The 13,015-nt window shown below is 44.1% G+C and overlaps 1 protein-coding gene across 4 annotated transcripts in view; it reads right to left on the bottom strand.

Moving 5' to 3' along the window:
- The window catches only part of LARGE1 (LARGE xylosyl- and glucuronyltransferase 1), a 633,432-nt gene that overhangs the window by 404,888 nt on the left and 215,529 nt on the right, over positions 1-13,015 (bottom strand). The window lies entirely within an intron of this gene.

The raw sequence follows: 13,015 nt of genomic DNA, 5'->3' as shown, positions 1-13,015 counted from the left end.
AAAAAAAAAAAAAAGCAGAGAACTACCATTCAAACCTGCAATCCCATTCCTGAGTATATACCCAAAAGAATATAAATCATTTTATTATAAAGACACATGCACACATGTGTTCACTGCAGCACTATTCACAATAGCAAAGACATGGAGCCAACCTAAATGTACATCAACAGTGGACTGGATAAAGAAAATGTGGTGCATATACACCATGGAATACTATGCAGCCATAAAAAAGAATGAAATCATCTCCTCTACAGCAACCTGGATGGAACTGGAGGCCATTATCCTAGGCAAATTGACGGAAGAACAGAAAACCAAATACCACACGTTTTCACTTACAAGTGAGAGCTAAACTATGGTTCACAAAGGCAGAAAGAGCAGTACAATGGACATTGGAGACTCAGAAGCGGGAAGGCTGGGGGAAGTAAGAGCCAAAACATTACCTGCTGGGTACAATGTACACTACTTAGGTGACAGGTCCACTAAAATCTCAGACTTAACTACACAATTCATTTTTATACCCAAAAACCACCTGTAACCTTAAAGCTACTGAAATAAAAAAAAAAAATAGAAAAAGAAAAGAAAAGAAAGAAAGAAAAAAAAAGAGAGAGAGGGAGGAGGGAAGGAAGGGAAGGAAGGCAAGGAAGACAAGGAAGGCAAGGAAGGGAAGGAAGGAAAGGAAGGGAGATGATTTTATTTATTTATTTATTTATTTATTTATTTATTTATTTATTTATTTATTTTGGAGACAGAGTCTCGCTCTGTCATCCAGGCGGCAGTGCAATGGCGTGATCTTGGCTAACTGCAACCTCCGCCTCCTGGATTCAAGCAATTCTCATGCCTCAGCCCCCCAGGTAGCTGGGATTACAGGTGTCCACCACTACGCCCAGCTAATTTTTGTATTTTTAGTAGAGACGGGGTTTCACCATGTTGCCCAGGCTGGTCTTGAACTCCTGAGCTCAGGCAATAAGCCCGCATCGGCCTCCCAAAGGGCTAGGATTACAGGCATGAGCCACCGTACCCAGCCAGATCATGCTTTTTAAAAAACCAAGGGGCAGCAGCATTATTAACAATAGGCAAGGTGGAAAAAACACAAATGTCCGTCTACAGATGAATGGGTAAACACACTGTGATACGTACATACAATGGAATACTACTCCGCCTTCACAAGAAAGGAAATTCGAACACATACTACAACATACCTGAACCTTGAAGACATTGTGCTAAGTGAAACAAGCCAGACACAAAAGGACAAATCTATATTTCCATATAGAGGAAGGATCTAGAGTAGTCAAACTCACAGAAACAGAAATACAGGTCACCAGGGGCCAAAGGTGGGGGACGGGGGTGGGTAATGGGGAGTTATTTTTTCATGAATATAGACCTTCTGTTTGAGGTGATGAAACCATTCTGGAGATGGGTGGTGAAAATAGATGCACAACACTGTGACTGTGCTTAATGTCACCGAAGTGTACACTTAAAAATGGTTAGAATGGTACATTTTGTGTTATGTATATTTTACCAAATTGAAACAAACAAACAAGACTCATTCTACTATGAAAACCTCAACTCATGGCCGGGCACAGTGGCTCACACCTGTGATCCCAGCACTTTGGGAGGCCGAGGTGGGCGGATCACGAGGTCAGGAGTTCAAGACCAGCCTGGCCAACATGGTGAAACCCCAACTCTGCTAAAGATGCAGAAGGTTGCCTGGGTATGGTGGCGCATGCCTGTGGTCCCAGCTGCTTGGGAGGCTGAGGCAGGAGAATCACTGGAACCTGGGAGGCGGAGGTTGCAGTAAGCTGAGATTATACCATTGCACTCCAGCCTAGGCGACAGGGTGAGACTCCATCTCTATTTAAAAAAAAAAAAAAGGAAAAAAAAAAATAAAGAAAGAAAAACAAACACAAAAAAAAGAAAAAGGAAAAGAAAAGAAAAGAAAAGCTCAACCCAGAAGCACGCTGTAGGGTGTGCCTATGCGTCATGATAGACTTTATATGATAAGTCTTAGGTTGCCCTGCACCCCAGGTGTAGCCAGTGACCATTTTACTCAGGGGCGCACCCTGGAGGAAGGAGCAGTATCTGCTCACAGTATTTGAGGCCCGATACAGTCCTGAGGTGGCTCCCTCTGTTACCACTGTCTTGATAGAGTGAATTCTGGAATTGGTTTTTCCTGGTGACATTAATTAGCAGCATGTCAAATGACATGTTAGATGTTAGGAAAGGGCTCTCATTGGTAAGATAAAGTGCTATCAACAATGTGGACTGGCTACAGTTTATCAGAGATACTTGCCACTTTTTCATAACACAGAATGAAAATCTAGAGAGGTTGACATCAACATTCTTAGTGATGCTGTCTAAGGGGTGATCCACAGCTAGCCTGTTTCCAGCTGCTGCTTAGAAGAAACTCTGTTTGCCTAATGCCAACTATGAGGGTGACAGCAATGGTCCCTGTCACAGTGTCACGCTTGCCTCTAGTGAACCTTTCTGTAAGAGAGTGGTCAGAGCATCTGAAAGGACAGAGGGCAAAAACGTATCTTCACTGTTGGCTGAATCATTGTGTGCCTACTAATGAATGTTTGATCAATAAACGTCTTTCTGTGTGGCAGAATCTGGTGGAATAATTATTTTTTTTTCCATCACAATATGTTAGTGAAGTTCTAGTTTGAGGTTCTTTCATTTTCAACTTTTTGGCCACTACTATTACCTACAAATTCAGCTAAGAGTTGTCCATGACCAAACTGATTTAGGTAAATTCACACACTCACATATGCACACACACGGAGAGAAAGAGAGAGGGAGAGATAGGAGGGGGAAGGGAGAGAGAGGAGAGAATGAAAAAAATAGGATCAGGTAGTCCCCTCGTCTCTTCCAACTATAAAAGTTTGCATTGAACCTTACCTAAGAAATGCCTAGTGGTCGTGTTTGCATGGCCAGCACTGACTTTGGGGGGCATGAGCAAGGATTAGGAGATTAGAGAATGAGACTTTGGGCTTATCTTTACAAAGTAAAAGAAATAAATTGCTTACCGAGCATCTTTAGTGAATACTGTATCCAGACCATATCCCCAACCCCAGTTATTTCAGTCCCCTAAGATTTTAATTTTGTGTACTCTCTATTCAATTCAGCAAAAATCACCCTTGTCCCATAAAGCAATGATCAGATAGCTGCAGTGATTTTCTTTTTTATTTTTTTTGAGACAGAGTCTCACTCTGTCTCCCAGGCTGGAGCACAGTGGCACGACCTCGGCTCACTGCAACTCTGCCTCCCGGGTTCAAGCAATTCTTGTGCCTCAGTTTCCTGAGTAGCTGGGATTACAGGTGTGCGCCACTATACCCAGCTAATTTTTCTATTTTTAGTAGAGACGGGGTTTCACCATGTTGGCCAGGCTGGTCTCGAATTCCTGACCCCAAGTGATCCACCCACCTCAGCCTCCCAAAGTGTTAGAATTACAGGCGTGAGCCACAGCACCTAGCCGTGATTTTCTTGACAAACAACTGCCACCTGATGCAGATGAAGAATGATACCACACATCCTATATGATTTTATTTTCAGATTTTTCCCTAAGGTTTTATTACGAAAAATTCCAAACACACAATAAAGTTGAAAGAATTTTACAATGAACATATATATAGCTGCACCTATAATGTACCATGACTGTCTTACCATATTTGCTTTATCATATTTATCCTTCTATCCATCCATCAACACATCTTTGGTTTTTTTAAATGCATTTCAAAACAGTAAGACAGTCAGCAGCACATTACTTCCTAGGCATTTTAATATGTATATCATTAACCAGGGTTCAATAGTGTTTGTGGGACTTTTCCCCCACCTTCAATGTAAAAGTTACATACAATGAAATGCACCAACCACTGGGCAAATTTTGACAGTGCATACTGCTACGTAACCCAAACACTTTTCAAGATGCAGAAAGTTCTGGAGTGATGAGGAAGTTCCCTCAAGCTCCTCCTTTGACAATATCTGCATCCTCCCACCAGAGGCAATCCCTTCTTGATTAAGCTTAGTTACAGATTGGTTCTTCCTGTCCCCAAACTCAATCTATTAGGAATCCTGAAGTACACACTCTTTGAGTAAGCTTTCTCTCATAGCATCAAGTTTCTGCAATTCATTCAAGTTGTTTCATGTACTGCTAATCTGTTTTTACTTACTGCTTGGTGAGTGGCATACCATAATATTAACAGAGCACAAATTATTTATCTATTCTCTCAGTGACGAATACCTGGGCTATTTTTGCAATAACAGTTTCATAGTCCAGCGATAACTACAACTGCAATGGAAGGGTCAGAGGGTAGATATCTATTCAGTATTTTTTTTTTTTTTTTTTGAGACAGAGTCTCGGTCTATTGCCCAGGCTGGAGTACAATGGCGCGATCTCGGTTCAATGCAACCTCTGCCTCCCAGGTTCAAGCGACTCTCCTGCCTCAGCCTCCTGAGTAGCTAGGACTACAGGTGCACATCAACACACCCAGCTAACTTTTTATATTTTTAAAAGAGACAAGGTTTCACTATGTGGGCCCGGCTGGTCTCAAACTCCTGACCTCAAGCAATCTGCCCGCCTCGGCCTCCCAAAGTGCTAGGATTACAGACCTATCTATTCAGTTTTATAGGAAATCACCAGACCTTTCTTTAAAGGGGATGAACCATTTATAGTCCCACCAGTAATGTGTGAGAGTTGCAGTTGCAACACATCCTTACCAACATCTGATGTTGTTAGTTTTGTTTTATTTTAATTTTAGCCACGCTGGTGGGTTTGAAATGGCATCTCATTGTGGTTTTTCCTGCTTCCTGTGAGTTACTTGAACGTTTTTTAGAATTCCATCGTAATTTACCTACGGTGGTTTTTAATGCATCTCTTTGTATGGCTTTTTGAACGGTTGCTCTAGATATTACATTACGTATGCATAATTTATCAAAGTCTACTGGGGCTGACATTTTACCAGTTCGAGTGAACTGCAGCACACTTAACTCCTATTGTATCCCTTTATCCTCTCTCATTTACAGCAGGATGGCCTTAAATATTTCCCTTACATACATCAAAAGCCACATTAGACATTTTCCAAACTCCTTTATTACTTGGACTCTGTTGTGGAACTCAGTTTCCACCAAGCACACACACCTGCATGAGATGACAGAGGCAAAAATGAACGTCAGGAGGCAGAGGATGCTCTTGGGCTTCTGCTGCTTCTACTGTTTTCTGGCAAGCATGAGCAAGGGATGTTATTTTGCTTTTGAGGTAGCTGTTGTTAGAGCTCTGAGTCCGGTCCCAAACTTCTCAAGTATCAAAAAGTGTGGCTCTCGTCCTGCTCACACAGTTCTCAGCAGACGCGGCAGGGTCCTTAAGGGAGCAGCCGCCCCGTGGCTTCTTAACCACAATTTCCTTGGAGGTCTGGTTTGATACGGTTCTCGCCTGTGCCTCTAGCCTCTCTTAGGATTCTGCAAGGCACTTAAGAATAGCAATACACGGCCGGGCGCGGTGGCTCAAGCCTGTAATCCCAGCACTTTGGGAGGCCGAGACGGGCGGATCACGAGGTCAGGAGATCAAGACCATCCTGGCTAACCCGGTGAAACCCCGTCTCTACAAAATATACAAAAAAATAGCCAGGCGAGGTGGCAGGCGCCTGTAGTCCCAGATACTCGGGAGGCTGAGGCAGGAGAATGGCGTAAACCCGGGAGGCGGAGCTTGCAGTGAGCTGAGATCTGGCCACTGTACTCCAGCCCGGGCGACAGAGTAAGACTCCGTCTCAAAAAAAAAAAAAAAAAAAAAGGAATAGCAATACACTGGCCGGGCGCAGTGGCTCATGCCTATAATCCCAGCACTTTGGGAGGCCAAGGCGGGCGGATCACAAGGTCAGGAGATTGAGACCATCCTGACCAACAGGGCACTCCAGCCTGGCGACAGAGCAAGACTCTGTCTCAAAAAAAGAGAGAAATACATCTTTTTCTGTTGAAGCTCATGTATCCTCCTGTCTGTAACTGAACTCTAATGGTTATAGTTCCACAGCTAATTACTGGCAGAACTGGGATCAAAACTCAGATCTCCGTTCTTTCTTCTGCAGTGCGCTGCAGAGTCTTTCTCTCAACAATGTTCTTCAAAGAAGAAAGAGTTGAAAGTCCCACATTCTATTTTGAGAACACACACTGGGAATGAAATGTTTGTATTTCTCTGTCACATCCTTTTCACCCTACATGTGTGGTTATCTTTGCCTGGGTGAGTTAAACCACTGCTCAGGAATGAGACACTGTGGGTGTTTCTTAGGCAGCACAATGGTGACAGCAATGGGCATATTTTTCTCCGGTGCCTTGTTACTGGGCTGAATTAATCAAGACATTTGTTTCTTAAAAGATTCAACTCACCCCAGTAAACACAGAAGGATGTAATCTGCAGTGGCTTCTCACACTTCATTGCATGTGGACAAACCCTTATTTATTATTTATTTTTTAAGATGGAGTGTCCCTCACTCTGTCACCCAGGCTGGAGTGCAGTGCAGTGGTGCAATCCCTGCTCACTACAACCTCTGTCTCCCAGGTTCAAGCGATTCTCTTGCCTCAGCTCCCCGAGTAGGTGTGAGTACAGGAGCACGCCACCACACTCGGCTAATTTTTGTATTTTTTTGTAGAGATGGGATTTCACCATGTTGGCCAGGCTGGTCTTGAACTCCTGGCCTCAAGCAATCCACCTGCCTCAGCCTCCCAAAGTGATGGGATTATAAACGTGAGCCACTGCGCCCAGCCAATAAACCCTTAGCTTAGAACTCAAAGATCTGGATGGACATTTCAGCTCAGCTACATCCCAGGTAAGGCCATTGACTGAACCTTTACTGAGCTTCCACTCATTCAGCCCAACTGGCTTCCTTGCTGATCTTCCAACAAGACAAGCACACGCCTGCCACAGGACCTTCACACATGCAATGTCCACTGGATGGAATCTGCATCCTCTTGATATTTGTGTGCTGTGCACCCTGACTTCACTCTAGTGTCTGCTCAAAAAGCTTTCCATAACACTCTGCTCCCCTGACTTACCTTTTCCCCCATAACAGTCAAATGTCTCAATCTTATATACATACCTATTTCTTCACTCATTATCCCCTGTGACTGGCACATAGTAGGAACTCCATAAATCTTTCAGGAGTGAATGAATGTCTGCCTGCAAGTTTGACAGAGACTCGGGGTCCTCCTCTGTAGGCTGACCTCCCAAAGCTGACCTTGAACAACTGCTGTAAATATGAACTGAGACTGGTTATATGAAAACCCACGATTGTGAAAACATGTGCTCAGCACATAGTGAGCATTTTACAAGTTTCATTGTTTCTAAGAAAAACTATTTTTCACATTCTAACATCTCTGAAGTCGAGAAAGTTTGAGCAATCACTGGAGATCACAGAGCAGAGGTTGACACAGTTGTTCCCATTAATGCCTCTTCGCAGAATGGGTGTCAGAGGCTTCAGTGAAAATCCCAGAGACAATGAAGGGAGTCACTCTTTTAACCACTATGAACCAAATGGTTGTGGGAAGAGGCAGGAAGAAATGGAGAACCAGATGTGTTTAGTAACATTCCTAGAAGCAGAGCCAGGAGGCGGCCAGCTCTACAGAACTGCAAAGTGGGTTAAGCGTCGTCTTCACGGGATTCTCATAAGAAATGCTGCATGCTCACAATGATGCAGAGGACAGCACGATATAGACAGATGCAGGAGACAGCACTGAGTTGAAAAATGGATTCTGAAGAGTGAGACTCCAAGAGAAGAAGCTTTTGCAATATCTGAGCCAATATATTTGCCTATACTTTACCCTTTATATGTAGGCATAGCAATAAAACATGACAAAAACCCAAGTCTAAAATAGTTCTTTCAATAAGCATAAAAGAAAGATTCAAAGGGATTAAAAAAAATTGTGCCATGATTTAATTAAAAGATTTCTTGGCTTTACATAAAATAATGCCATGTCTTACACTCAGCAGCATCTAAGGTTAGGTGAATTTGTTTGGAAAAAAACTGAAAAACAAGACTTCAAAGCACTCTTGACCCCAGACACTTCTCTACTGGTTCATCCATTGACCTAATTTCCCTGTATTTAATTCCCATGTCTATTTTCAAGACTGACTTACATTGCGGATTCCAAAACAACCACTGACTTACATCGCAGGTTCCAATGTAACTACTGTCCTTAACGTGTACATAGATTTGTTGCCTTCTCTCCAGGGGCATGAGATTTGTTGCCTCCAGGAAAGGCAACAAAACTATGTATTCCTTAAGGACAGTGGTTCTCAAAGGGTTGTCCTGGGACCAGCAGCAACAGCATCACCTAGACAGTAGTTAGAAATGCACATTTGCCGGGCGCGGTGGCTCACGCCTATAATCCCAACACTTTGGGAGACCGAGGCGGGTGGATCACGAGGTCAGGAGATCGAGACCATCCTGGCTAACACAGTGAAACCTCGTCTCTACTAAAAATACAAAAAAATAGCCAGGCATGGTGGTGGGCGCTTGTAGTCCCAGCTACTTGGGAGGCTGAGGCAGGAGAACAGCGTGAACCCGGGCCATGGAACTTACAGTGAGCCGAGATCATGCCACTGCACTCCAGCCTGGGTGACAGAGCGAGACTCCATCTCAAAAAACAAACAAACAAACAAAAAAAACAAAAAAAAGAAATGCATATTCTGAGGCCTCCCAAGACCTGCTAACTCAGACATTGGAGGAGAAGAAGGGTGTTCCAACAAGTCTTTCAGGTCACTATGATTCATGCTATAGAGTTTGAGAATCGCTGCTCTAGGAAAAACACCCAGTACCATCTACCATCAACTTGACCACTCAAGTGTCACCACTCATTGAAGCTTAACTAAAATGTCCAGAGAATTAACTGCATACCAGGCACTATGTGGAAGGCTGAATGCTGCCTCACAATCCAAAGTGGTATGTGTGTAAAAAATACAAAAATGGGATGACATGAGGGCTGGCGGGGGTGCCAGAACCATGCTCTGTTCAGGGGAATAGAGGACTGATTCTGATCCAAGAGTCCCGGTGGACTTCATCTCTGAATTTTATAGGTGAAGAAGCTGTTCAGAGCCCACTGTGGTGCTCTCTTATTGATGGAGAGGCACAGTCCCTCTCCCACAAATGCTGGTGGCCTGGAGGTGGTGTCTGAGCTGGCCTTGAAGAGTGAGTAGTAAACCCACAGGTAGGCAGAGGTCTTGAAGGACATTCTGAGTGGAGGGAAAAACAGAAACAAAAGTAGGGAAGTGTGAAAGTAATTATTTTGTTCAGGGAAGAGTGGGCAGCAATCTGCAGTCGTGTAGGTACCTTTTAAGCTTGTAGGAAAGGCTGACGAGTGAGAGATCGGGAGGGACAGGAGAATGTAGCCCGAGAGTGGATTTCCACATCCATGGTCTGAGGTAAGCAGCTGGCAGTGAGGACAAAGATGTTGACGGCAGTGTTTCTCACCCTGTAAGAGGAACATGGGATTTCCTGGAATCTCGTTAAACTGCGGGATCTGATTCATCGTCTTGGGATGGGCCTGCAGTTGTGTCTTTTTGAGCAGCTTCAAGGTGATGCTGGGATCACACTCGGAGTGGTGAATGCAGGTGCTACAGGGAGAGTGCATGAAGATGCTTGGAGATGATGCCTTTACATTGCTGTCAGGATACATGGTTGGGTGGGTCCATGATGGTGTTTTCAGAAGAATGGCAATACATGGAAAGGAAAATGGGAATTGGGGGCAAAAGTTTTTTATAAAGCGAAGGCGGAACATGGAGTTCTGCAGACGAAAAGGAGGTTGTTGGAAACAGAACAGTGCATCCACCGCAATTAATCTCGGCAGTGTGTGACAGTAAGTTCCTGATAACAGTGGCTTAAACCAGAGGGACTTTTATGTCTCTCTCACATTCCCAGAAAGTCAGTAAGTTGGTAGTGTAGGGTGGAATGTGATTTAACAGTGCCATTGGCTTCCCAGGATCCCATCATTCTGCTTTGCCATCCTCAGCTGTAGGTTGAGGCCCCTCAGTGTCCAATATCACACTAGAGCATCAACATCCTTGTTGCAGGCCGGCAGCCAAAAGTAGTGGAAGAGAAAGCCAAAGACGGGGATGCATCTCAACAGCAAAAGTCATTGTAAGTGGCTTCCCTGAAGTTCCATGGCTATGCCCAACTGCCACAGGGGCAGGGAGACACAGTCATTTCTCTGGCTGTTTTGCTCTCCTGAATGTAAGCAGAGGTCTGTTCCTAAGCAGAAAAGGGACAATGGATATAGGGAGGCAACGTGGCAGTCCTTGCTGCAAGTGGAATCCATGGTGACAACTCAAAAGGGGGAGGGCACAATGAAGTAATCAGATTCTTAGGGGATACTTGAGTGTCAGCCTCCTGTGCTCACGGATGTCCGAATCTACTTGTGTCTTGCGATTTCGCTAGTTCATTAGTGTGAGTGTTCCTCTCCTCTGTCATAAAAAACCTGTCCCAATCCTTCTCATCTGCAAAAGCCAGCTCCACTGCCATCTCCTCCAATAATGGTGGCTGCATTTCACAGGGTTGTTCAAGGAGATAGTTCAAGAAGTCAAGGAGATAAAACACTTGGAACAATGCTTGGCACATATTATGCGCTGGGCACATAATAACCACTTAATAAATGATAGATATGAATTATATGCACCAAGACCCAGCATGGGTGCAGACACACAGTAGGCACTCAATATGCATTGGCTGAATCTAATCTGTAGCTTCTGGACTGACCTCTGTGCCTTAATTTTCTTCCTGTGGCTCATGTGTCCACCACACCTACCATTCTCTAAGGCCCAGCCAAAAGCCAGAATCTAGCCCCAACAGGGACATTATTTAGATGAAAGAACATTTTTCCACAGCCATCCTAGTTTTCAGGGCCTTGCCAAGAAATAGAAAAGAAAAGCAATATAAATGTTAATAGGAAATTGTCTATTCACTTTTACTTAGGCTAATCTACGGCGGACCAACAAAGAGGGAATGAGACAGCCGGAGGGACAGGAAAACACAGGACCTTGACAGGCTGAAGCCCAACAGACTGCAGTTTCCAGGAGGAAATGTAATTCCAGGCCGACAACGAAGGCTACATGGAAATCAGGACAGAGGGTTTCTCCTTGGGATGCCTCTATGGTGTGAGATGAGGTTCCTACTGTGGTCCCTGTTTTCCTGGGCATCCATCAAATTAGTGCCTACCATATGCAGCCACAGCTCTGACTGGTAGGGACAAAAGGGTGATTATAGCAGCTCCTGTCCCCAAGGACTACAGAAGCAAGAAAAATAAACTAATAATTACAATACAGTGTGAAGTAAATGTTACTAGATGTTTAGGCTCAAGATATTAGATAAGCAAGGAAGAGGGGCAGATTGCCAGAACAACAGAGCAGGAGAAAGATTAGGTACAAAGTTGTCTTCTTGTAGAACAGAAGACCCTGAGGCGGGGTTCTAAAGGGTGAATAGGAGTTACCCTGGCAAAGAAGGCAGGAAAAGGTGTTCTAGGAAGTGAGACCACCAGGTACAAAGACTAGAGAGCATGAGTTCACGTCCTTTCCAGGGACACTGATGAAGCTCAAAACCATCATCCTCAACAAACTAACACAGGAACAGAAAACCAAACACCGCATTTTCTCACTCATAAATAGGAGTCGAACAATGAGAACACATGGACACAGGGTGAGGAACATCACACACCAGGGCCTAGCGGGGTGTGGGGAGGGGTTGGAGGCAAAGGGGAAGGAGAGCATTAGGACAAATACCTAATGCATGTGGGGCTTAAAACCTAGATGACGGGCTGACAGGTGCAGCAAACCACCGTGGCACATGTATACCTACGTAACAAACATGCACGTTCAGGTCATGTATCCCAGAACTTAAAGTAAAAAAAAAGAAAAAAAAAGACTAGAGAGATACATCATGATAGGCTAAATAATGCCTCCCAAAGATGACCACCTGATAATTCCTGAAATTTGTGAGTATCACATTACATAACAAAAAAAGGACTTTGTAGGTATGATTAAAGACCTTGAGGTGGAAGATGATCCCAGATTATCCTGCTGGGCCTGATATAATCACAAAGGTCCTCGTAAGAGAGATGCAGTAAGAGTCGGCGTCAGAGGGAATGTTGGTGTGATAATGGAAGCAGAAAGTGGTGTGATTCATTTGCAGAGGATGGGGCCACAAGCCAAGGGATGCAGGTGGCTGCTAAGCTGAAAAAGGAAAGGGGATGGGATTCTCCCTCAGAGCTTCCAGAAGAAAACAGCCCTATGGACACCCTGAATTTAGTTCAGTGAGACTGATTTTGGACTTCTGACCTCCAGAACTATAAAAGAGTAAATCTGTGTTATTTAAAAGAGTAAATCTGTATTATTTTAAGCCATTAAGTTTATGGTGATTTGATACAGTAGCAACAGAAAACGAACATACACGTGTTAAGGGTGTGTCTTCCAGAATGTTAAGGAAGAACATCAGAAAACTGAATCAGAGGAGGCAGGCTCAGGCCAAGTCATGGAAGGATCTGTGCACCAGCCTGAGTTTAAGTTTTATCCTCAATGCGGAGCTTCCACTAAAGCGTCTCAGCAGAGGGATACTAAAGCGCTGACTCATCAAATTTCTGGATCTTAAATCTTAGCAATGACCACATGTCTAATTCTCCATTTTATTGACTCATTTCTTTTATTATAGACTGTAATGACTGTATAAAAAAAAGGAATAACCTAATGGAATATGGAAGGCTATTTCATCCCTCCAAATTCCACTCTAATGTTCTTGAAGATGCATACACGTATCTGCAGGGCTGTGATCCTATGAGCATGGGTGTGCAGACAGGGAGACTTACTGGAAATTGGGGATTTCTCCCCAGAATCCTGGCCTGATGACTGCTGTATGGCTACAAAGGTCTTGTTCAAATGTCCCACCCTGCTTCAACTCCAGGAACAGGACAGGCAACCCATGTTCACTGAGTGCTCTCTTAGGGCCAGAAGCTTTGTGAACATCCTATCATTGAGCTCTCCACAATC

The sequence above is a fragment of the Macaca thibetana genome, chromosome 10, assembly GCF_024542745.1.
Source record: "Macaca thibetana thibetana isolate TM-01 chromosome 10, ASM2454274v1, whole genome shotgun sequence".
NCBI classification, from domain to species: domain Eukaryota; kingdom Metazoa; phylum Chordata; class Mammalia; order Primates; family Cercopithecidae; genus Macaca; species Macaca thibetana.
This window is presented reverse-complemented; position numbering and strand designations above follow the sequence as displayed.